We start from the raw sequence: 21,193 nt of genomic DNA, 5'->3' as shown, positions 1-21,193 counted from the left end.
TCTTCCTGTTCCTCTGGTCCTGATGCTGGGTGGCATCTTGTAGGGTTCTGGCAGCTCCTCCTGTTCCTCTGGTGCTGATGCTGGGGTGCATATTGTAGGTCTCTGGTAGCTCCTCCTGTTCCTCTGGTGCTGATGCTGGGGTGCATATTGTAGGTCTCGGGTAGCTCCTCCTGTTCCTCTGATCCTGATGCTTGAGGGCATCTTGTAGGTCTCTGGCAGCTCCTCCTGTTCCAGTCTTAATGCTGGAGGGCATCTTGTAGGGTTCTTGCAGCTCTTCCTGTTCCTCTGGTCCTGATGCTGGAGGGCATCTTGTAATTCTCTGGTAGCTCCTCCTGTTCCTCTGGTCCTGATGCTGGAGGGCATCTTGTAGGTTTCTGGTAGCTCTTCCTGTTCCTCTGGTCCTGATGCTGGAGGGCATCTTGTAGGGTTCTGGCAGCTCTTCCTGTTCCTCTGGTCCTGATGCTGGAGGGCATCTTGTAATTCTCTGGTAGCTCCTCCTGTTCCTCTGGTCCTGATGCTGGGGTGCATATTGTAGGTCTCTGGTAGCTCCTCCTGTTCCTCTGGTCTTGATGCTTGAGGGCATCTTGTAGTTTTTTGGCAGGGAGATTGTTCCAGACATCATGGAGAACTAAATCCATGGATATCGGCTCGCTGCAATCCTTCTGTCTCTTCACTGGCTGATGATATCAGGGATCTGTGGGCCCATATCAGCACTTCCAGGACTCCCTGTTCTTTCTTAAGCTGAAGATAGTTCTCAATGACATCGGCCTAAATGTTTTATGCAGCAGGAAAGCAACCCTAAACATCCAGCCAATCAGATGCTGGCTCTTTTTGAAAAGAAAAATCTTACTTTGCGACCCTTTTTTTTTTCTTTCACAGCTGCCTAAAACTTTTGCATAGTTCTGAATCAATCCTCTCTAGCGTGTTGTATAAATGTAGCCGGTTGCCTTGCTGAGCCCCGGCCTGTGAACTGGGATGGGCTGCTTTGGTGGCGCGCTCTCGGTGCAGAAGGAATGGAGCGCGGCTGCATTCTTCCCTCGGGGAAACCACACGGTGTTGTGGGTCTCGTAATTATCCTCGACGCGTCCCGGAAACACAACAAGACAGGAGTTTGAGAGGGTCCACGAACTGCGGTGCACGATGTAACATTATGGGGTGACAATAGTGCCTGTCGGGGGGGATATATTATATAATATGCAGCGAGTCGGGGGGAGGGGGGATATATTATATTACGCAACGAGTTGTCGGTCAGTTCTCAAGTTGATGTGCTGGAAGAACGAAAAATAGGCGAGGGTACAGAACCGAGAGACTGATGAGGGCCGTAGTGTGATGACTGGTCAGCGTCTCCCGAGCGGCCGGTCTTGTGGGCAGTGGTTAGTACCTACCAAATGTAGTCCAATGAAGGACAATTGGGACGAAGGCCGCCCGTCTGGTGCCAGCCCACAGAAGTTACTGCAACTCGTGAAAGTTCTTGCTGGTGATGATAGAAAAGTGTCGGATCACGCAGGACGTCGCGGCTCGCTGTACATGGGGCCGAGGAGCCGCACACCGGTCACCGCAGGCTGAAGAGCCGCATGTTCTTTGCCAAGCACTTAGCATCCTGATGGGGGTCCATGTTGAATGCTGTTATGGGACCCCTTTGGCCTTTTTTCCCTATTCTGCAGTTTGTGTGTGTCTTTACTCTAATTAGTACAGATGTAGCAGAGCTGAATTTATTTAAAAAGGTTTTCCAGGACTAAGACATTGAGCGGTCCTTGGGATAGGTCAGCAATAGTTGATCGGCAGGGTCCGCCTCTCTGGATCTCCACCGATCAGCCGATTGAAGAGTCTGCAACACTCAGGTGAGCGCTGCACCCTCTTCTCAGGTGTGTGTGATGTCACGTCCATCGGTCACATGACCTAAGTGCAGCTCTGTCCTGTTCAAATGAATGAGGTGGAGCTACAATACCAGATATGACCACTATACAATGTATGGCACTGTGCCTGCTATGGATTGAAGTGATTGCAGTGATCTTCACAAGCAGCAGCCTCCCAGTGATCAGATATTGCTGACCTACCCTGAGGAGGGGTCCGCAGTAGTTTAGTCCCAGAGATTCACACGTATGGGGAGTGCTTTTTGCAGCCAAATTTGCGAAAGTGACCGGAACTTTTCGTGTGAATTCCGCGTCTAAAAACCACGGCAGTAACCATGGGAACGCATTGGAATTCCTCACGCGGATTTAGTATGCGACTGCCTGTTCACAATGAATGGAGGCGACTGTAAGAGACCGCGGTGCGTTCCACCTCCATCTGCTGAGCGACCGCCGCTGCTGTGTGATCGCGCAGGATCAACAGGCGTTCTGTGTAAAGCCCCCCCCCCCCCCTCCCGTACCGAGCGGCTCGCAAGTCATTGCGTCAGTGAGAGGACTTCTCACAAATTCTCGCTCTGTACTCGGTCGGCTTCCATCATTGAAGCGCGTTCACACGCTGCGGAAACTCAGCAAAACCGCAGCTTAGAGCTACAGCAGAAAATGCGCCGCGCTTGTTTCCCTCTATGTGTGAACAGGATTTGCGTTAATCTCAGTCCCTTTAATAGTAAATGTTTCCGCGGCGGCTTTTCTGCAGCGTTTTTGCGACGTTTGAACGAGCCTTTACATCGGAACAGTGTCGCTGAGAATCGCTCATTGCAGCGCTATTTCATCGGATATGGCGCTTGTGTGAATTCGCATCGCCTACCGCCCCGTATGACATCTCTAGTTGTGCCCTGCAGCCCATGACAAACTCCGCTCTGCTACATCTGGGTATTCTGTATCCAAGAAGCACTGATGGCGGAACGCGCGAGATGAGCTGTTGGGCAGTACGTGTAAGGCTAGTAGGGGCTAGTAGTGACCGGGGCTAGTAGTGACCGGGGCTAGTAGCCGGGCTGAGGCTGGCGCTCTCCTGCATGCCTGGCTTTGTCTGCGACTAATCCTCCCTACCCCCTTCTTCCATCCGGAGTGTAAGCGATACCTGTGCCTGTTTGGGAGGAGAGGGGTGGAGAGAAGTGCAGGAGGTTCTCTCGTATCTGTTTACACGACTCCAAGGAAGTGCGCGGCTCCTGGAAGAGGCGGCCAGATATTGGGGTCCCTCGTGGTCCTGGTTGAGGCACAATGAGTCCCCTGGAGGCAGGTAACGCACATTGTCTCCGCAGGACTCTTGCGCCTCTTTGTGCTCGGGGACTGTAGGATGAAGTTGGGTTGTGTGCCGGCCGGCGGGGCTGTAGCCAGGATTGTCGCTGCTTAACCCTGCGTGGGGCGGTGATGGCAGCCGGTGGCTTCTGCAGCTTTTTATTGTTTTGTCCTAAATCTGAGTTTCTGGTAATGTGGGAGGACCAGGGATATGAGCCGCTGTAATGCTGGGGAGTCGGGGGCTGCAGTTGCTCCTTTGGAATGCGTACTTTAATTCTGCATGTGGCAGCATTGATGCACTTTAGGGGTCGTCCTGTAGGGACTCGGGGCAGCTTTGTTGTTGGCGAGTTCCGGCTAACGGACCCCCTGACATATCATCACTGTCTGAAGACCCTCTAGGGCTGCTTACACCTCGCTGATCTGCAGCAGATCTTACGCCTTCAATTTGAATTCGGGTGAAATCAGCTGCAGAGCTGCGCCAATCATCACCAAATCAGCGACCTGTGATTGTGTACATGTGTGATTTTCATCAGGTTTGCATCTGGTTTTCATGCACGTCACACAGAGTGAATCCACTGCAGATTTTCGTGCCGATCCACTTCAAAGCCTGCGCCAAAATCGGCAGGTGATGTGGAGCAGTAATTATAAGATGATCCGCGAACCAGGAGGACTACCGCTCCGCTTTAAGAAGCGGCCATCTTTATGGTACGGTCACACACAGCAGAAATGGTGCGGAGAGGAAAATCTGCATCCGGATCGGCCTCGTGTGAAGACGGCCGTCAGGGTTCGCTCACATGGAGCTGATCTGCAGTGGATTTCACCTTTCCAATTTAAATTCAATTCAATGGGTGAAGCTGGCTGGATGTGTGAACGGACCGTAAGAATGTGATGTGAGCTATAGGGGTGCCAACCACTGACTGCCGTAATGTACGGCCCGTTGGGGTTGTCGCCCATCCGACAGTGACCTTGCATGGCACACATCTGTACGGCTCACGTGTGCACTGGAAGCTTCGGCACAATCTTGGACCGAAGATACTGGGAGACTCGGCATAGGTGGTATAAAGTTGGCATAGGTGGTATAAAGTTGGCATAGGTGGTATAAAGTTGGCATAGGTGGTATAAAGTTGAACAAAAGTGTCCAGCGATGCACCAAATGTACCATCCAGCATGAACCACTGTGATAAGCTAGACTAGACCGTCTAAAGATGCGCCAGAGTCTGCTGTTAGATGGGATTAGTGAATCTGCCACATTGTGTCTTTTAGTAGAATCTTCTCCTTAAGGCGTTGTACCACAATTGGCTGATCGCCTATCCACAAGTCTGACCGTGGGGGGTCACTCTGCTGAAACCCCACCCATCCAGAGAGTGGGGGTCCCATGCCCCTCTCTTCTCGTCACTCTGGGCTCACTGCACCCATTTGCAATGACGTGGAGTTTGCCTGGCGCTGCGGTCGCACATGTATGATGAAGCTGCTCTCTTTTCAGTGGGGTTGACAGAATTGGCCAAGTACAAGCGCTCCCCTATCTGGCGGCCCCGGTGAAGATGAATGCGCAGCCACCGCGCCATTCACTCTCCTCCTCGCTCTGGGGAGACCACCACTGATAAGACTACGATCGCCTCTCCTAGATGATGACTTGGTATAACCCTCTGAAGGTGGTGTACCTCAGTCGCCGTATCCCCTATCCATGAGAGGGAGGTGACTGCATGAATGGAGCGGCATTGCCACCGGTTTTATTTCTACGGGGGCATTGGAGATGGCGGTGTTCCAGCCTTTGGCGGTGTACGGCGCTCCCCCTGAGTTCAATAGAGCAGAAGTGTACACGTATAACCAACACGCATGACCATCACTCCGATCATGCAGGAAGCTTCAGCACCCCGCTGTCGTGATTGGGGGGGGGGGGGGGGTCCCAGTGGTCCTAACCATCAGGAAGTTGGTCTTTGTTTTGGCGGAGCCCATTTAATTTAGTAGTAACTTCCTTGTTGGATTACCGTCACGCCAGTATTTATCTCGCGGCGCAGATTATGTAACGAGCGCCTGCATGAAGACCGTTCCCCGTTCTCGCTATGGAGACTGTTTTCTTTTTTTTTTTTTTTTTGGTGGAGATTTTTTCTGGGGCCGTTTAACAGTTTTTTTCACGTGGGAAGGAAGCGGCTCATGTCGTCTATCAGTCCCCGCTAGCGTTTACTCACCCTGAATATTCAATCTTACGTTACAGAATGTGTTCTCGTCCACAGCTGCATTTACTATTTCACCAGCTTCAGAGCTGAAGTCGCCCAGCAGTCTTGAATGGTGTGTTGTGTGATTTACAGTCTCTCTGCATTCATCTGGTGCAGGACATTCTAAGGTGACCATTTGCAGTAATTATACCAACTGTGGCTCTTTCAGAGGAGGGTTGGTTGTTTCCATGGGCTGAGTGAGTTACATTGCCGCCGCCGCCTGGAAGCTACTTACCTGCTCTGGGATGAAAGGGTTCAGCATGTGGAAATCCAATATGCCTGATTTCTTCATTTCTCGATCCGCCATCAAAAGACTGGTGGAACAATCGAACCCGCTAAAATTGGGGGTTTGGCTAGATTCATGTAATGTACAAGGGCTCATTACCAGAGCAGTTAAGCTTTCAGGTGTCTGCGGCTACAGCAGAATTAAGAATGCAGCTCTAGATTATAATCCAGTCCGTAAGGCTCCTTTAAAGACAGCACCATTGGGCCACATAACAAACACCAATGAAGGCAGTCGGCGTTCATCTACACAGACCAGCTCACTGTCTGTGGGGGATTGTTTGTCCCTCCGCACGAGAATTTGTTGACACTTCCTCAGTTCACATCGGCAGCCATTTTTTTTTTTTCTTCTGCCATACGAAAGATGCGACCTGTGAAATGAGGCGACAAATGACCGTTCTTGTGTGATATTGGGACTGGTAAAAGGCTTTCAACTCAGGATCAGTTCAGGATAAGTAGTGTATGTACACAGTGACTCCACCAGCAGAATAGTGAGTGCAGCTCTGGAGTATAATACAGGATGTAACTCAGGAGCAGTATAGGATAAGTAATGTATGTACACAGGGGCTCCACAAGCAGAATAGTGAGTGCAGCTCTGGGGTATAATACAGGATGTAACTCAGGATCAGTACAGGATACGTTGTGTATGTACACAGTGACTCCACCAGCAGAATAGTGAGTGCAGCTCTGGAGTAGAATACAGGATGTAACTCAGGATCAGTACAGGATAAGTATTGTATGTGCACAGTGACTCCACCAGCAGAATAGTGAGTGCAGCTCTGGAGTGTAATACAGGATGTAACTCAGGAGCAGTACAGGATAAGTAATGTATGTACACAGTGACTCCACCAGCAGAATAGTGAGTGCAGCTGTGGAGTATAATACAGGATGTAACTCAGGATCAGTACAGGATAAGTAATGTATGTACACAGTGACTCCACCAGCAGAATAGTGAGTGCAGCTCTGGAGTATAATACAAAATATAACTCAGGAGCAGTACAGGATAAGTATTGTATGTGCACAGTGACTCCACCAGCAGAATAGTGAGTGCAGCTCTGGAGTATAATACAGGATGTAACTCAGGATCAGTACAGGATAAGTAATGTATGTACACAGTGACTCCACCAGCAGAATAGTGAGTGCAGCTCTGCAGTATAATACAGGATGCAACTCAGGGTCAGTACAGGATAAGTAATGTATATACACAGTGACTCCACCAGCAGAATAGTGAGTGCAGCTCTGCAGTATAATACAGGATGTAACTCAGGAGCAGTACAGGATAAGTAATGTATTTGCAAAGTCACTCAACTTTATACACTAATTATCTGTATATAAACTGATAAACAAAACCATTTTGGCCTCCTAATGAAGTTGTTTTGCGTTGTTGTGTAGTTTGTATTTCGCCTCCAGGTCTTAGATCGGCGCTGGTCTTGCGGGGAGCCAGCCATTATTTCCTTATATCTTCCCCTCTCATTAAGACGTTCACTGAGTTGTGTTTTGCTTTATGGTAATTGCTGTGGAGGTGGAGGGGTTAAACACATGCTCAGCGCTGTTAATTAAGGCACACATGTTGACATTGCATGTAATACCTGGGAGATGCCACCGCCGCTGCCCCTGTTTGTTTATCCGTGGCATCTCTCGGCATCGGTTACACAACTTCTGCACATGGAGTAAATATAGTTTGTGTATAAGGAGCTGCTGTCCTAAGGGGGCCAATTTACAGCGCGGGGAGATAATGCTGTCCTCTTGCCGATGAGGTTGCTGTATTGGCGCTCAAATGTTTTGCAACAGCATTGCAATAAGATGCCCTGGAGGTAAGCGGGTAAAGTGCTGCCTCCTCCTGTATGTCTCCAGATCTGCTGACCGGAGGGGCGAGTATTGGAGAACTGCAGAAATTGGGTGCAAGCTCCTGAACACCTTTGCCAAATCTACCCTAGCGCCATTTATAATACGGGTGTCTTATGTGGCAGAAAGGTTGAGTGATTATTGCTACTAGGGAAATGATGCCGCCGACTAACTAGCAGTTTTATGCTCTCCTAAAAGACCTGATCCGGCTACAAATTAACCTTTGCTTGTTTGTCAGCTGATTGTTCACCCATTTACGCGAGCCGATAACTGAGGTCAACAAACGTTCAGGTCGGACATCGGCTCGTGTAAAAGGGCCCTAGCTTCTGTGTTAGTTTCAGCATTTCTGGAATACATTTGTATTAAAAATGTTGCTTTATCGCTGTAAGTCATGTTTGAAGTGGCTGCCACTAGGGGTCTCCCTTCCAGCTTCTTTGCAATCCATGCTGTATCGATAAAGAGCTTCCATTGTAACAAGGACACGGACGTTTCCATAGTAACATAGTGCACTTACTGGCTGCAGGATGACAGATCTGCAGACACTGTGATAAAGATCTCCAGTCCCCTGTCTTGCTGCTACAGCATGTGGGTACGTGTCTGAGTGCACATGATATACACATTCTAGTGGGTTTACTACCTGTTTGGCCAGAATGTCTCTAAATGCCTGGAAGTCCTGGTAATGCTTAGGGGTGGGCGTTCAGATACTGCCTTCCTGCTGATTTGGCATTGCAGCATGGGAAGTAAGATCAAGGAAGTCAGGACAGTGAACTACTGGCAGAATGCTAGACTTGTAACATGCTCCCTCCCTGAAATTGGATTGAACACAGCAAAAAATGGGGACGAGCACTTGAAAAAGAACTTAGACATGAAACGGTGCAAATGGCAGCAAATGAGCGCTTATCTAACAAATAGGCTCACCGCGGAGAATTGTGGCATGCCGCGATTTAGATCCCCCGAGAATCGCTGTGATACGCCACTCGTGGACGCCGGCGCTGCGCTTTCCATAGCAACATATGGAAAGCTTTACTTGCCTGATCCGCCGGCAGATCATCACCCGTGGATAGGCAGCCTTAAGTAGAATGACTTGGCCTCCTGGTTTTCTCTGGGCTTAACCCCTTGTGTAGTAGATTTCAGCATGTTAATGAATACAATTCCAGAACAGCGGTGATACTTACACAAGGCAGTAAAGGGTTCCCTGGGACTTTATGGTTGTTGACCAGTAGGGATCGGCTGCTTGGGATCCCCACCAAGCTGTTCCTCCTTCATGTCCCTGTCACTTTGTACCGCAGTTCTTTGCAGCATTTGGCCTGTACCGGATGGTTCCTTGTCACAACGGGCGACAAAAAGGAAAAATGGCAAATCAGCTGCTTAAAAATGAAAATTTAAAAATCCTTTCACTTTCCGGTCGCCCCCTGTATGGCGCCTCTCATACGTGTTTTCCACAAAGAGGCTTTGGTTTACCTCCCAGAACTGCTGTTCCTTTAATCACCCCTGCAAACGTCCTGAGATCCCCCCCCCCCTCCTGTGACTTATTACCCCCGCAGTCAGATCCTCTCTCCTGTCAGCATTGGAGTCTTGTGGAGTATGAAGTTTCCCTCCCGGTTTGGCCCCATCGGCTGTGATTTTCTGTCCATGTCGTGTTTAATGTTTATAGACCTTATAATTACGGTTCTTTCAGCCGCTGTTCGCACAAGAGGATCGGTGATGTCGGAAACGGCCGTGTCAGCGGACGGGCTTACTGCCCTAATAGAGGTCTCTGGTTGTGTGACGCAGAGACTCGGAGCTCTAACTGCCCCTCCTGTTTGTGAGCCGGTGTGCAGGAAGGTTGGGACATCGAAAACCGAAATATCAGAATATAGATATATGGCTAATGCTTTGGCGATACTTTTCATCGATATTGCTATGTCCGATATATCGGTAACATCGATAGTTTAAAGCGATGTAATATCGATGTCTTACGGTCCAGTGACCAGATGTTCTTTCTTTCCTTTGTGTTGTACAGGGTGTAGTTTTGCTCGCGGCACTAATGATCTTATAAACAAGTCCTAGAAACTTCTGGAAAGTGTCAGGTGACTTTGTCACCAATAGGGTTTGCTCCAGGCAGAACGACTCTCAGACAGTGGGGTCTTCGGCCCCTCCGCCACATGTTTCTTCATGGCGTTAGACAAGGCTCTGAACGCTTGCATCTAACGCCATGGCTGTGGGCAATGCTGTCTAAATGAAAGATGGAGGACTGCGCTGAATGCAGGAAGGTCGCGTCCAGAAAAGGAGACGTGACATGTCGTGTGTTCAGCATCTAACGCGAACGCAGCGCCCATAGAAAAGATATCATATGATAAAATAATCATTATTGCGATCGGGGCTCTGCGTTCGCGTTACCAGGCCCTGCATTGTTTACAAGTTGCCATGGAGACCGTTGGTCCCTCAGCGGCAACTTGAAAAAATGCAGGGCCCGCAGCCCCACAAACACACAGATCACGCTCACATCCCATCAGCTCCAGCGGGTTCTGGCCTCCTTGTCGCTGGCAGGACCTTCAGTCTGTTTGTTGGCTCATTAGATAACGATTATTGGGGCCGATGATAACAAACCTCTCTTCATAGACCTCATTGTAATTAGAAGTTTCATCTGTAATTTCTTCTCATTTGTACCTTCAATCTAGTTTCCTGTTATTAATAGTTAGAAGTTAATAATAAATTCAACAGTTTTTAAAGTTTAAGAAAACTATATTTTTTGTTGCTTTATTAACCCCGGGCCTGGTTTATCTTTATACAGCATTTTAAAAAGTCGATATATCGATAGTTTTTCACCGATATTTTCCAGTAATCGATAGTTTGTTCAGCGATAGTCTATACTATGTCCCGACCTCAGTGTACAGCCGCTCCGCTACTTAGAATAATGGGATGGAAAATCCCGATGAGCTTTTATAGAGTGGATGGTCTGTTATATAGATATACTGTCCTATATACTATGCAGACCCCTACGTACCTGCATGTAGTGTGTCGCTAGGTGATTAGTCCCAACCTAGGATCGCCATCTTCTCCACACCAGATGGTTGGTGTCGCACTCAGGAACGCTCATGACAACCGGAATGGACTTTATCTGCCACCTGCCACTTTCTTTCCATCACAGCAAAGGTTAACAGCACTTTGCACTTTGACAGTAAACAAGCCCTGGCCATATGGCCACTAACTATATGTCAAACTTGGCACTTCCTCACAGGCCTGGTGCCAGTCACCATAAGTCTCAGCCCATTACCCACTCTTGTATTACAGTGTAGGCATCTCTTCTCTCACAGACGGGGTGGCAGAACCCCAGGAGCTCCATGCTCTGCCTGAGGGATGCTCATCAGCTCTTTAGGAGTGACATACCCACCACTTTCACCAAAAACCTCCCAGGTGCCTCATGAGTAACCTGTAGAGGCACCCTTTCTCTCCTGGACCAACTCATACAGAGTTCTTTTAGTGGCTCCTTCCGGTATATTTTTATAAGTGTAATTTTGGCAGAAATGGGGTTGCGTGACGGTATAGACGCTGGTACCCGCTGGCTGGACGCTGGTACCCGCTGGCTGGACGCTGGTACCCGCTGGCTGGACACTGGATGCATCAGCAATGCATCGGATCGCGGGCCCAGAGCCCCATAAACACGGTGGTTGCACTTCTTTATTTCAATGAAAGAGACTAAAGGCCATGGCTCAATGTTCACCCAAATGTTTTCTGCCTGAGTATTGGCCGATGTGCAGCGGCTCCCAGTCAGCCGAGTGAATGAAGAAACATTCATTCATTGGCCGTATGAATGGTGGACATGCTGCCGACTATCCTGAAAGGTATGGAGGATAATCTACGACTGTTCGCCCCCCATGTCTTCTGAATCGGTTCATGTAAAGCAGTGCTTCCCCACCTCCAGTCCTCGTGACCCCAGCAGGTCAGGTCTTCAGGATCTCCTCAGTATTACACAGCTGATAGCAGTATTGCCAGTACCTAGCAGGCGTTCTCTATAGGATATCCTGAGAACATGACCTGTCGGGGGTCGTGAGTGGAGAATAATGATCCGTCTGATAATCGGGCAAGAACAATCCTATTAAGTATCGTTCTTCCACTGATGGACTCGGTCATCTTCAGGCTCGGTAGCCAAGTGCCGTTCTTGTGGATCATCTACTGGAGGACATTACTGTTTGTAAAAGGCCCCTTAGACTGTTCACATCTCTACTGGGAGCCCCCGGGGTAGGGCCATCCGTACGTACACTATGCGGTGCTATTGTCTGGGGAAGTGTTTCCTGATGAAGGCTGGACAGACCCGTCTAGTCAACGCTCCATCTGCTGCCATTCATTGCCATCTTGGGTCAGATCAAGCTTTCCTTTTTGCTGCCCCATGATGGAATAGAAGAACGGACACCCCAACGCAAAGGGGAATCTAGTTGTAGCGGTTGGTGTGCTGCCACTATGTGGCCAGAAACCGTTACTGCAGGTGGTTGTACTGCAGAGCTTGTTGGCTTTGCAGCGTGGCTGCTCTGTGACCTCTTCTACAAGGAGCGATGGAAGTCTGTATGGTCAGTGACCGCGTTCAGCATGGGGTCAGGACCAAGGGCCTAATCACCACGAAGTTCTGGTTTTATCAAGTTATTAGAAAAATCCTTCTAAACGGGAAAAGAATGGCTGATAAGGGCATTTTAAGGAATAGCCAAATGGGAAGATGGAACAAGGCCCCTACGGCGCTACCTATTGGAAGGTGGTGGTCCTGCAAGTCAGTGTCAGACCTTTTAACAAGCCTTGTAATGACTGGGAATATGCGCCAAAGCCAGAATTTTCTCTACAGATGGACGGTTTTGGGGCGATTGTCCCTCATCCATATACAGCAGGTTGCTGACTTGGGTATGTGCGGCCGGTGATGTGGGGTGGGAGGGGTGTGGTTTCCCATTGGGGTGGGAGGGGTGTGGTTTCCCATTGGGGTGGGAGGGGTGTGGTTTCCCATTGGGGTGGGAGGGGTGTGGTTTACCATTGGAGAGGGCATCTAATGAGACTTATAAATGCCACATTACCTCTGCAGCACCACCTATTGGAAGGCAGCTTTTCTGCAAGTAAATGTCGGACTGCAGACTGATGGGAGGCAAAACCCATGAAACAGTCTGTCTGTGTATGGCATAGCTTTCCTTTCTGGACAAGACTCTGGCTTCGGCTCCTATTCCTAGTCATTGTTACAAGGCTTGTATAAAGATTCTAACTGACTTGCAGGAATTCTTCTTTCCAATAGGTGGCGCTGCAGAAGCATTATTCCATCTTTAGATTTGCATAAATTTCCCAGAGGAGCATGGGTGGCCTTGGGTGCTCTCCCTAAGGAACAGCATGTATGCCGCAGATGCATCGCTGAACCCACCGCAGCTTCACACCTCCAACGCCTTCTGTAAACTGATGCCTGGCAAGGAATGTGAATTATTGATTTTTGGCCTCGCAGCACAATTTCTTTAGCAGAGCAACCTTGAATGTTTCTTGCAAGCAGGCGATGTTCTGCAAGTTGGGAAACTTCTTGAGTATTAATTAAACACCTGTGATCTTTGATCGTCGGGGGAGGGGTGCAGTGAAAGTAATATAGGGGAGATTACCAAATGCAGAACACTCGGAGGCCACACATTCAGGAGGAACATGTCTGCGGGGATGGCCAGAGGCAAAGAACCGGAATGTGCGTTGTCTTCTCAGTTCTTCAAACAGTTGGAAGACGTCTGGGAGGAGCGGCTCCTCGCTGCCAGAAGATACTTCCTAAAATAGCTGCTTGTAAAACTTCTAGGCTCCTCATTAAAGGTAATTGTGCATTCTGGATGAGCTTCCTACTCTTCTGTGGCTTCTTGATGTCTTCGGAGAGCCCAGAGGACTTCTCCAGTCACAGGTTGGGTCTTGTGGAGGCTGTTTGATGGCTTCATGTCTTTCTGTGGATTGGAGGAGGTGTCCTTGCCGGAGTCGGTGTGTGTGACATCCCATCGGCACAGGATATGAAGCTTGACCTAAAGTGGCCGTCTTAGAGGGTCCTCTGTAGACTTCCTATTGAGGTCCTCCCCGTGACGTTGGCGTGCCTTTACATGGGGCGTATTTGCTGCAGACTTAAAGTAGAAATAGAGTCAAAGGGGTTGTCCAGGTGTAAAATATTAATGGCCTATCCTCACGATAGGGCGTCAGTAGTAAAGTGGGGGTCTGCCATCCGGGATCTCCATCAGCTATTCTCTGGGTCGGTGCGCAGAAAGCTCCTTTGCAGTATTGCAGGCCATGTTACCATTGAACTTTTTCTGTAATACCATTTAACCCCTTAATGACATGGCCTATTTTGGCGTTGAGGACCAAGCGATTTTTTTTTGGTATTTTTCCATCTCCATTTTTCAAAAGCCATAACTTTTTTATTTTTTCGTGGACGCGGCCGTGTAAGGGCTTGTTTTTTGTGTGGCGATCTGTAGTTTTTATTGGTGCCACTTTTGGGTATATAGACAATATCGTAAATTTTTTTTAAATTTTTTTTTAATGATAACAGGGAGAGAAAACGCATCAATTCTGCCATAGATTTTTTTTTTTTTTTTTTTAACAGCGTTAATCATGCAGCATAAATGACACACTAAATTTTTTCTGCGGGTCGGTACGGTAACAACGATACCAAAATTGTTATATTTTTTTTTTAGGTTTTTACACTTTTTTGCAATAAAACCCCCTTTTTTTGGAAATCTTTTTTTTTTCTCTATAGCTGCATTCAAAGTCCTGTAACTTTTTTATTTTTCTATGTACGGAGCTCTTTAAGGGCTTATTTTTTGCGAGACGAGCTGTAGTTTTTATTGGTACCATTTTGGGAAATGTACGGCTTTTTTGATCACTTTTATTGCATTTTTTGTGAGGCAAAATGCTAAAAATTAGCATTTTGCCTCTGTTTTTTAGCGTTTTTTTTTACGCTTTTTGTCGTACAAAATAAAAAGCGTGTTCAACTTTTTGTACACGTCGTTACGGACGCGTCAATACCCAATATGTGGGGTTTTAGTTTTTTTTCCCTTTTTTTATGCTAATATTAGAAAAAGCATAAAAAAGGGGTTTTTTACATTTTTTTTTTTTACATTTTTCTTTTTTTTACACTTTTCTTTTCTTTTTTTTTATACTATTTGAGTCCCTCTGAGGGACTTACATCACTGTGCCTATGATCGCTGTCATAAGGCATGGCAGAGCTACTGCTCTGCCATGCCTTATCGCTTGTACAGCGATTATAGGCACAGGCAATACAGGACGCCAGTGTCTGGCGCCCTGTTGCCATGGTGACAGGCCGGGCTCTCGCGATAACATCGCGAGTTCCGGCCGGAGACACACAGGGATCGCGATCCCTCTGTGAACTCTTTCCCTGCCGCGATCTACTTAGATCGCGGCAGGGAAGGGGTTAACAGCGGCGGGCGCATCTCCGATGTCCCCCCGCTGCTGCAGCGAGACGCCGGCTGTGACTGACAGCCAGCTCCCGCTGCGGGATAGCGCGGGATCACATGTGATCCCGTGTTATCTCCAGGACGTACCAGGTACGTCATGTTGCGGGAAGTACCAGGCTGCCATGACGTACCAGGTACGTCCAGGAGCGGGAGGGAGTTAAAGGGGTTGTCCCGCGGCAGCAAGTGGGTCTATACACTTCTGTATGGCCATATTAATGCACTTTGTAATGTACATTGTGCATTAATTATGAGCCATACAGAAGTTATAAAAAGTTTTATACTTACCTGCTCCGTTGCTGGCGTCCTCGTTCCCATGGAGCCGACTAATTTTCGCCCTCCGATGGCCAAATTAGCCGCGCTTGCGCAGTCCGGGTCTTCTGCTCTCTTCAATGGAGCCGCTCGTGCAGAATGCCGCCTTCGTGTAGCTCCGCCCCGTCACGTGCCGATTCCAGCCAATCAGGAGGCTGGAATCGGCAATGGACCGCACAGAAGAGCTGCGGTCCACGGAGGGAGCAGACCCCGGCGGCCATCTTCAGCAGGTAAGTATGAAGACGCCGGACCGCCGGGATTCAGGTAAGCGCTGAGCGGTTTGTTTTTTTAACCCCTGCATCGGGGTTGTCTCGTGCCGAACGGGGGGGTTAAAAAAAAAAAAATAAAAACCCGTTTCGGTGCGGGACAACCCCTTTAATTCAATGGGGACATGGCCTGCAGTACCAAGGCTGGCCACTGCAGTGAGAACAGAGCTGTTTGCTTTCTGCAGAAATCAGTGCACTAGGGCAGCTGATCAGTGGGGAGTCCCGGGTGAGAGACCCCCACAAATCTATTATTCATGGGCTATACTATGAAAAGGTCAGCAATAATTTACAACCCGCCAACCCCATTAAGGCTAGGCTCGCATCTGCCTCGAATGCTCCATTCCGAACCTCCAGCACAGATCTTGCATGAAACTCCGAACAAAATGGCGCCGCATCCTGTGCTATGTTGTCCAGGAAAGCTTCTCCTTGCAGACCAGAAGCCGGACTGTCGTCATTCTAGTTAATGGGGTCTGTTTGGCTCCAGCTGGGTCCGCCATACGCCAGATCTGGAGTTCCAAGCAGTGACGCTGTGGCCTCTGATTGGTAGGCAGTGGTCACCTGACATCCTCTGTCTGAGAACCCTGGGGCTGCAGCGCTGGATCCCTGGGGCTGAGGATGAGCGAGTACCCTGATTCTTTTAACCTTTTTTGGCTTTGGTTTTACAAAATCCTATTCTAACCCGACAACCTTAAGGCCGCTGAGACACAAGTGTTCCCTGAAAGCTATTTCTGGCTCGATACGGCGGTATACGAGGGTCAAGATGCCAACGGGTCACTACCTGTATGTGGATGGGTGAAGCGTGATTCATTACTGTGCTTTACATCACTGCAGCCCACACTTGGCATTGAGATGTCAGGCTTATGTGAGGCTACATGCTCATGGAAACCCCATCATGAGGCTCCCAATGAATAGTTGTTCCACTGACCTTGATGATCTTCCTCCATCGCGCCATTCTCGGTATACTCTCCACACCGTTACACGAGAAACCCCCCGTGGTCGGCAGTGAGACCCCGGCTAGTCTCGCACCGATGACCGGCCTCGTTGGAAGTCGCTCCGATCGCTGGATCTTCCATCTAATGTGGATTTACACTGAAACTGATCCGCGGAAAACTAGTCACGTGATTTTATGCCGCTATCCAGGGTCACGGGCATCTGATAAAGGAGCCGTTCAGTCCATCAGCCCTCGATAAACCATTTCTTATCAATTTATCTCTTTCTGTTGACTTGTAATTGGCGGCGTAGAAGAAGTAAATGCAGATGATGGAGCTGGTAGCAGTGGGACATGTAGTCCTCTTGGACAGAGCCCCCTGCCGGGTTCTTACGGGCTCCTGCTCTTTTCCCCGGTCTCATGTTGTGCGCAGCGCTCGCCCCGGCTTGTTGCGCGTCTCTTTTCCCGGTCTCATGTTGTGCGCGGCGCTCGCTCCGGCTTGTTGTGCGTCTTTTCCCCGGTCTCATGTTGTGCGCGGCGTTCGCTCCGGCTTGTTGCACGTCCCTTTTCCCCGGTCTCATGTTGTGCGCGGCGCTCGCTCCGGCTTGTTGCGTGTCTTTCTTCCCCCGGTCTCATGTTGTGCGCGGCACTCGTTCCGGCTTGTTGCGCGTCTCTTTTCCCCGGTCTCGTGTTGTGCGCGGCGCTCGCTCCGGCCTGTTGCGTGTCTCTCTTCCCCGGTCTCATGTTGTGCGCGGCGCTCGCTCCGGCTTGTTGCGCGTCTCTTTTCCCCGGTCTCATGTTGTGCGCGGCACTCGTTCCGGCCTGTTGCGTGTCTCTCTTCCCCGGTCTCATGTTGTGCGCGGCGCTCGCTCCGGCTTGTTGCGCGTCTCTTTTCCCCGGTCTCATGTTGTGCGCGGCACTCGTTCCGGCCTGTTGCGTGTCTCTCTTCCCCGGTCTCATGTTGTGCGCGGCACTCGTTCCGGCCTGTTGCGTGTCTCTCTTCCCCGGTCTCATGTTGTGCGCGGCGCTCGCTTCGGCTTGTTGCGTGTCTCTCTTCCCCGGTCTCATGTTGTGCGCGGCGCTCGCTCCGGCTTGTTGCGCGTCTCTTTTCCCCGGTCTCATGTTGTGTGCGGCGCTCGCTCCGGCTTGTTGCGTGTCTCTCTTCCCCGGTCTCATGTTGTGCGCGGCACTCGTTCCGGCCTGTTGCGTGTCTCTCTTCCCCGGTCTCATGTTGTGCGCGGCGCTCGCTCCGGCTTGTTGCGCGTCTCTTTTCCCCGGTCTCATGTTGTGCGCGGCACTCGTTCCGGCCTGTTGCGTGTCTCTCTTCCCCGGTCTCATGTTGTGCGCGGCGCTCGCTCCGGCTTGTTGCGCGTCTCTTTTCCCCGGTCTCATGTTGTGCGCGGCACTCGTTCCGGCCTGTTGCGTGTCTCTCTTCCCCGGTCTCATGTTGTGCGCGGCACTCGTTCCGGCCTGTTGCGTGTCTCTCTTCCCCGGTCTCATGTTGTGCGCGGCGCTCGCTCCGGCTTGTTGCGTGTCTCTCTTCCCCGGTCTCATGTTGTGCGCGGCGCTCGCTCCGGCTTGTTGCGTGTCTCTCTTCCCCGGTCTCATGTTGTGCGCGGCGCTCGCTCCGGCTTGTTGCGCGTCTCTTTTCCCCGGTCTCATGTTGTGTGCGGCGCTCGCTCCGGCTTGTTGCGTGTCTCTCTTCCCCGGTCTCATGTTGTGCGCGGCACTCGTTCCGGCCTGTTGCGTGTCTCTCTTCCCCGGTCTCATGTTGTGCGCGGCGCTCGCTCCGGCTTGTTGCGTGTCTCTTTTCTCCGGTCTCATGTTGTGCGCGGCGCTCGCTCCGGCTTGTTGCGTGTCTCTTTTCCTCGGTCTCATGTTGTGCGCGGCGCTCGCTCCGGCTTGTTGCGCGTCTCTTTTCCCCGCTCTCATGTAGTGCGCGGCGCTCGCCCCGGCTTGTTGTGCGTCTCTTTTCCCCGGTCTCATGTTGTGCGCGGCGCTCGCTCCGGCTTGTTGCGCGTCTCTTTTCCCCGGTCTCATGTTGTGTGCGGCGCTCGCTCCGGCTTGTTGCGTGTCTTTCTTCCCCCGGTCTCATGTTGTGCGCGGCACTCGTTCCGGCTTGTTGCGCGTCTCTTTTCCCCGGTCTCGTGTTGTGCGCGGCGCTCGCTCCGGCCTGTTGCGTGTCTCTCTTCCCCGGTCTCATGTTGTGCGCGGCGCTCGCTCCGGCTTGTTGCGCGTCTCTTTTCCCCGGTCTCATGTTGTGCGCGGCACTCGTTCCGGCCTGTTGCGTGTCTCTCTTCCCCGGTCTCATGTTGTGCGCGGCGCTCGCTCCGGCTTGTTGCGCGTCTCTTTTCCCCGGTCTCATGTTGTGCGCGGCACTCGTTCCGGCCTGTTGCGTGTCTCTCTTCCCCGGTCTCATGTTGTGTGCGGCGCTCGCTCCGGCTTGTTGCGGGTCTCTCTTCCCCGGTCTCATGTTGTGCGCGGCGCTCGCTCCGGCTTGTTGCGTGTCTCTCTTCCCCGGTCTCATGTTGTGCGCGGCGCTCGCTCCGGCTTGTTGCGTGTCTCTCTTCCCCGGTCTCATGTTGTGCGCGGCGCTCGCTCCGGCTTGTTGCGCGTCTCTTTTCCCCGGTCTCATGTTGTGTGCGGCGCTCGCTCCGGCTTGTTGCGTGTCTCTCTTCCCCGGTCTCATGTTGTGCGCGGCACTCGTTCCGGCCTGTTGCGTGTCTCTCTTCCCCGGTCTCATGTTGTGCGCGGCGCTCGCTCCGGCTTGTTGCGTGTCTCTTTTCTCCGGTCTCATGTTGTGCGCGGCGCTCGCTCCGGCTTGTTGCGTGTCTCTTTTCCTCGGTCTCATGTTGTGCGCGGCGCTCGCTCCGGCTTGTTGCGTGTCTCTCTTCCCCGGTCTCATGTTGTGCGCGGCACTCGTTCCGGCCTGTTGCGTGTCTCTCTTCCCCGGTCTCATGTTGTGCGCGGCGCTCGCTCCGGCTTGTTGCGCGTCTCTTTTCCCCGGTCTCATGTTGTGTGCGGCGCTCGCTCCGGCTTGTTGCGTGTCTCTTTTCTCCGGTCTCATGTTGTGCGCGGTGCTCGTTCCGGCCTGTTGCGTGTCTATCTTCCCCGGTCTCATGTTGTGCGCGGCGCTCGCTCCGGCTTGTTGCGTGTCTCTCTTCCCCGGTCTCATGTTGTGCGCGGCACTCGTTCCGGCCTGTTGCGTGTCTCTCTTCCCCGGTCTCATGTTGTGCGCGGCGCTCGCTCCGGCTTGTTGCGTGTCTCTCTTCCCCGGTCTCATGTTGTGCGCGGCGCTCGCTCCGGCTTGTTGCGGGTCTCTCTTTCCCGGTCTCATGTTGTGCGCGGCGCTCGCTTCGGCTTGTTGCGGGTCTCTTTTCCCCGGTCTCATGTTGTGCGCGGCGCTCGCTTCGGCTTGTTGCGGGTCTCTTTTCCCCGGTCTCATGTTGTGCGCGGCGCTCGCTTCGGCTTGTTGCGGGTCTCTTTTCCCGGTCTCATGTTGTGCGCGGCGCTCGCTTCGGCTTGTTGCGGGTCTCTTTTCCCTGGTCTCATGTTGTGCGCGGCGCTCGCTCCGGCTTGTTGTGGGTCTCTTTTACCCGGTCTCATGTTGTGCGCGGCGCTCGCTCCGGCTTGTTGCGTGTCTCTCTTCCCTGGTCTCATGTTGTGCGCGGCGCTCGCTCTGGCTTGTTGCGCTTCTCTTTTCCCCGGTCTCATGTTGTGCGCGGCGCTCGCTTCGGCTTGTTGCGGGTCTCTTTTCCCCGGTCTCATGTTGTGCGCGGCGCTCGCTTCGGCTTGTTGCGGGTCTCTTTTCCCCGGTCTCATGTTGTGCGCGGCGCTCGCTTCGGCTTGTTGCGGGTCTCTTTTCCCCGGTCTCATGTTGTGCGCGGCGCTCGCTCCGGCTTGTTGCGCGTCTTTCCTGTGTGCCGGCACCATCCATTTTTAATGTCCTCCTCCTGTAACCTGGATCACAACAGCTGTGAAAGCGTTTTTCCGTTTTGTCTTTGTCAGTAACCCCCATCCTGTGCGCCTCGTCCCGGTGAGATTTATGGTGTAGGAGGAGCAGGAGATCTTCCTCCTTGTGATCTCGCCTCCGTCGGGGAATGTTTCACATCTGGCTCTAGTTTTAGTACTTTGTGAAAGGTGACTCTATGAAGCGATGTGGGATAGATGTGTGATGGTGGGCACCGATGCGGGATAGATGTGTGATGGTGGGCACCGATGCGGGATAGATGTGTGATGGTGGGCACCGATGCGGGATAGATGTGTGATGGTGGGCACCGATGCGGGATAGATGTGTGATGGTGGGCACCGATGCGGGATAGATGTGTGATGGTGGGCACCGATGCGGGATAGATGTGTGATGGTGGGCACCGATGCGGGATAGATGTGTGATGGTGGGCACCGATGCGGGATAGATGTGTGATGGTGGGCACCGATGCGGGATAGATGTGTGATGGTGGGCACCGATGCGGGGTAGATGTGTGATGGTGGGCACCGATGCGGGGTAGATGTGTGATGGTGGGCACCGATGCGGGATAGATGTGTGATGGTGGGCACCGAGGAGCTTTGAAATGGGACATTTGTAGCCTTTATACCATACTGGCCTCATATAGATGTCTGCACCCAGCTTTGTCTTGTGCATTAGGCAAGAAGCTCGAGGGGTTGTCCAGTTATAAAACTATTGATGGCTTATCCTTAGGAAAGGTCATCAATATTATATCTGCTGGGGTCTGCATCCAGGACCCCTGCCAATCAGCTATTCACG

General features: G+C 51.4%; 1 protein-coding gene across 5 annotated transcripts in view; it reads left to right on the top strand.

Moving 5' to 3' along the window:
- Positions 1–21,193, top strand: part of TIAM1 (TIAM Rac1 associated GEF 1) — a 285,262-nt gene that overhangs the window by 75,813 nt on the left and 188,256 nt on the right. For 3 of the 5 annotated variants that reach the window (XM_066599055.1, XM_066599062.1, XM_066599060.1), the window contains exon 1: positions 3,051–3,147. The exons of 1 other annotated variant lie outside the window; for it this stretch is intronic. The gene's annotated coding sequence lies outside the window, so the exon portion shown is untranslated. Of the gene's footprint in view, positions 1–3,050; positions 3,148–21,193 lie in introns of those variants that run through there. One more of the 5 variants, XM_066599059.1, reaches the window with a different exon arrangement.

Source organism: Eleutherodactylus coqui, chromosome 4 (assembly GCF_035609145.1).
Source record: "Eleutherodactylus coqui strain aEleCoq1 chromosome 4, aEleCoq1.hap1, whole genome shotgun sequence".
Lineage (NCBI taxonomy): Eukaryota > Metazoa > Chordata > Amphibia > Anura > Eleutherodactylidae > Eleutherodactylus > Eleutherodactylus coqui.
This window is presented reverse-complemented; position numbering and strand designations above follow the sequence as displayed.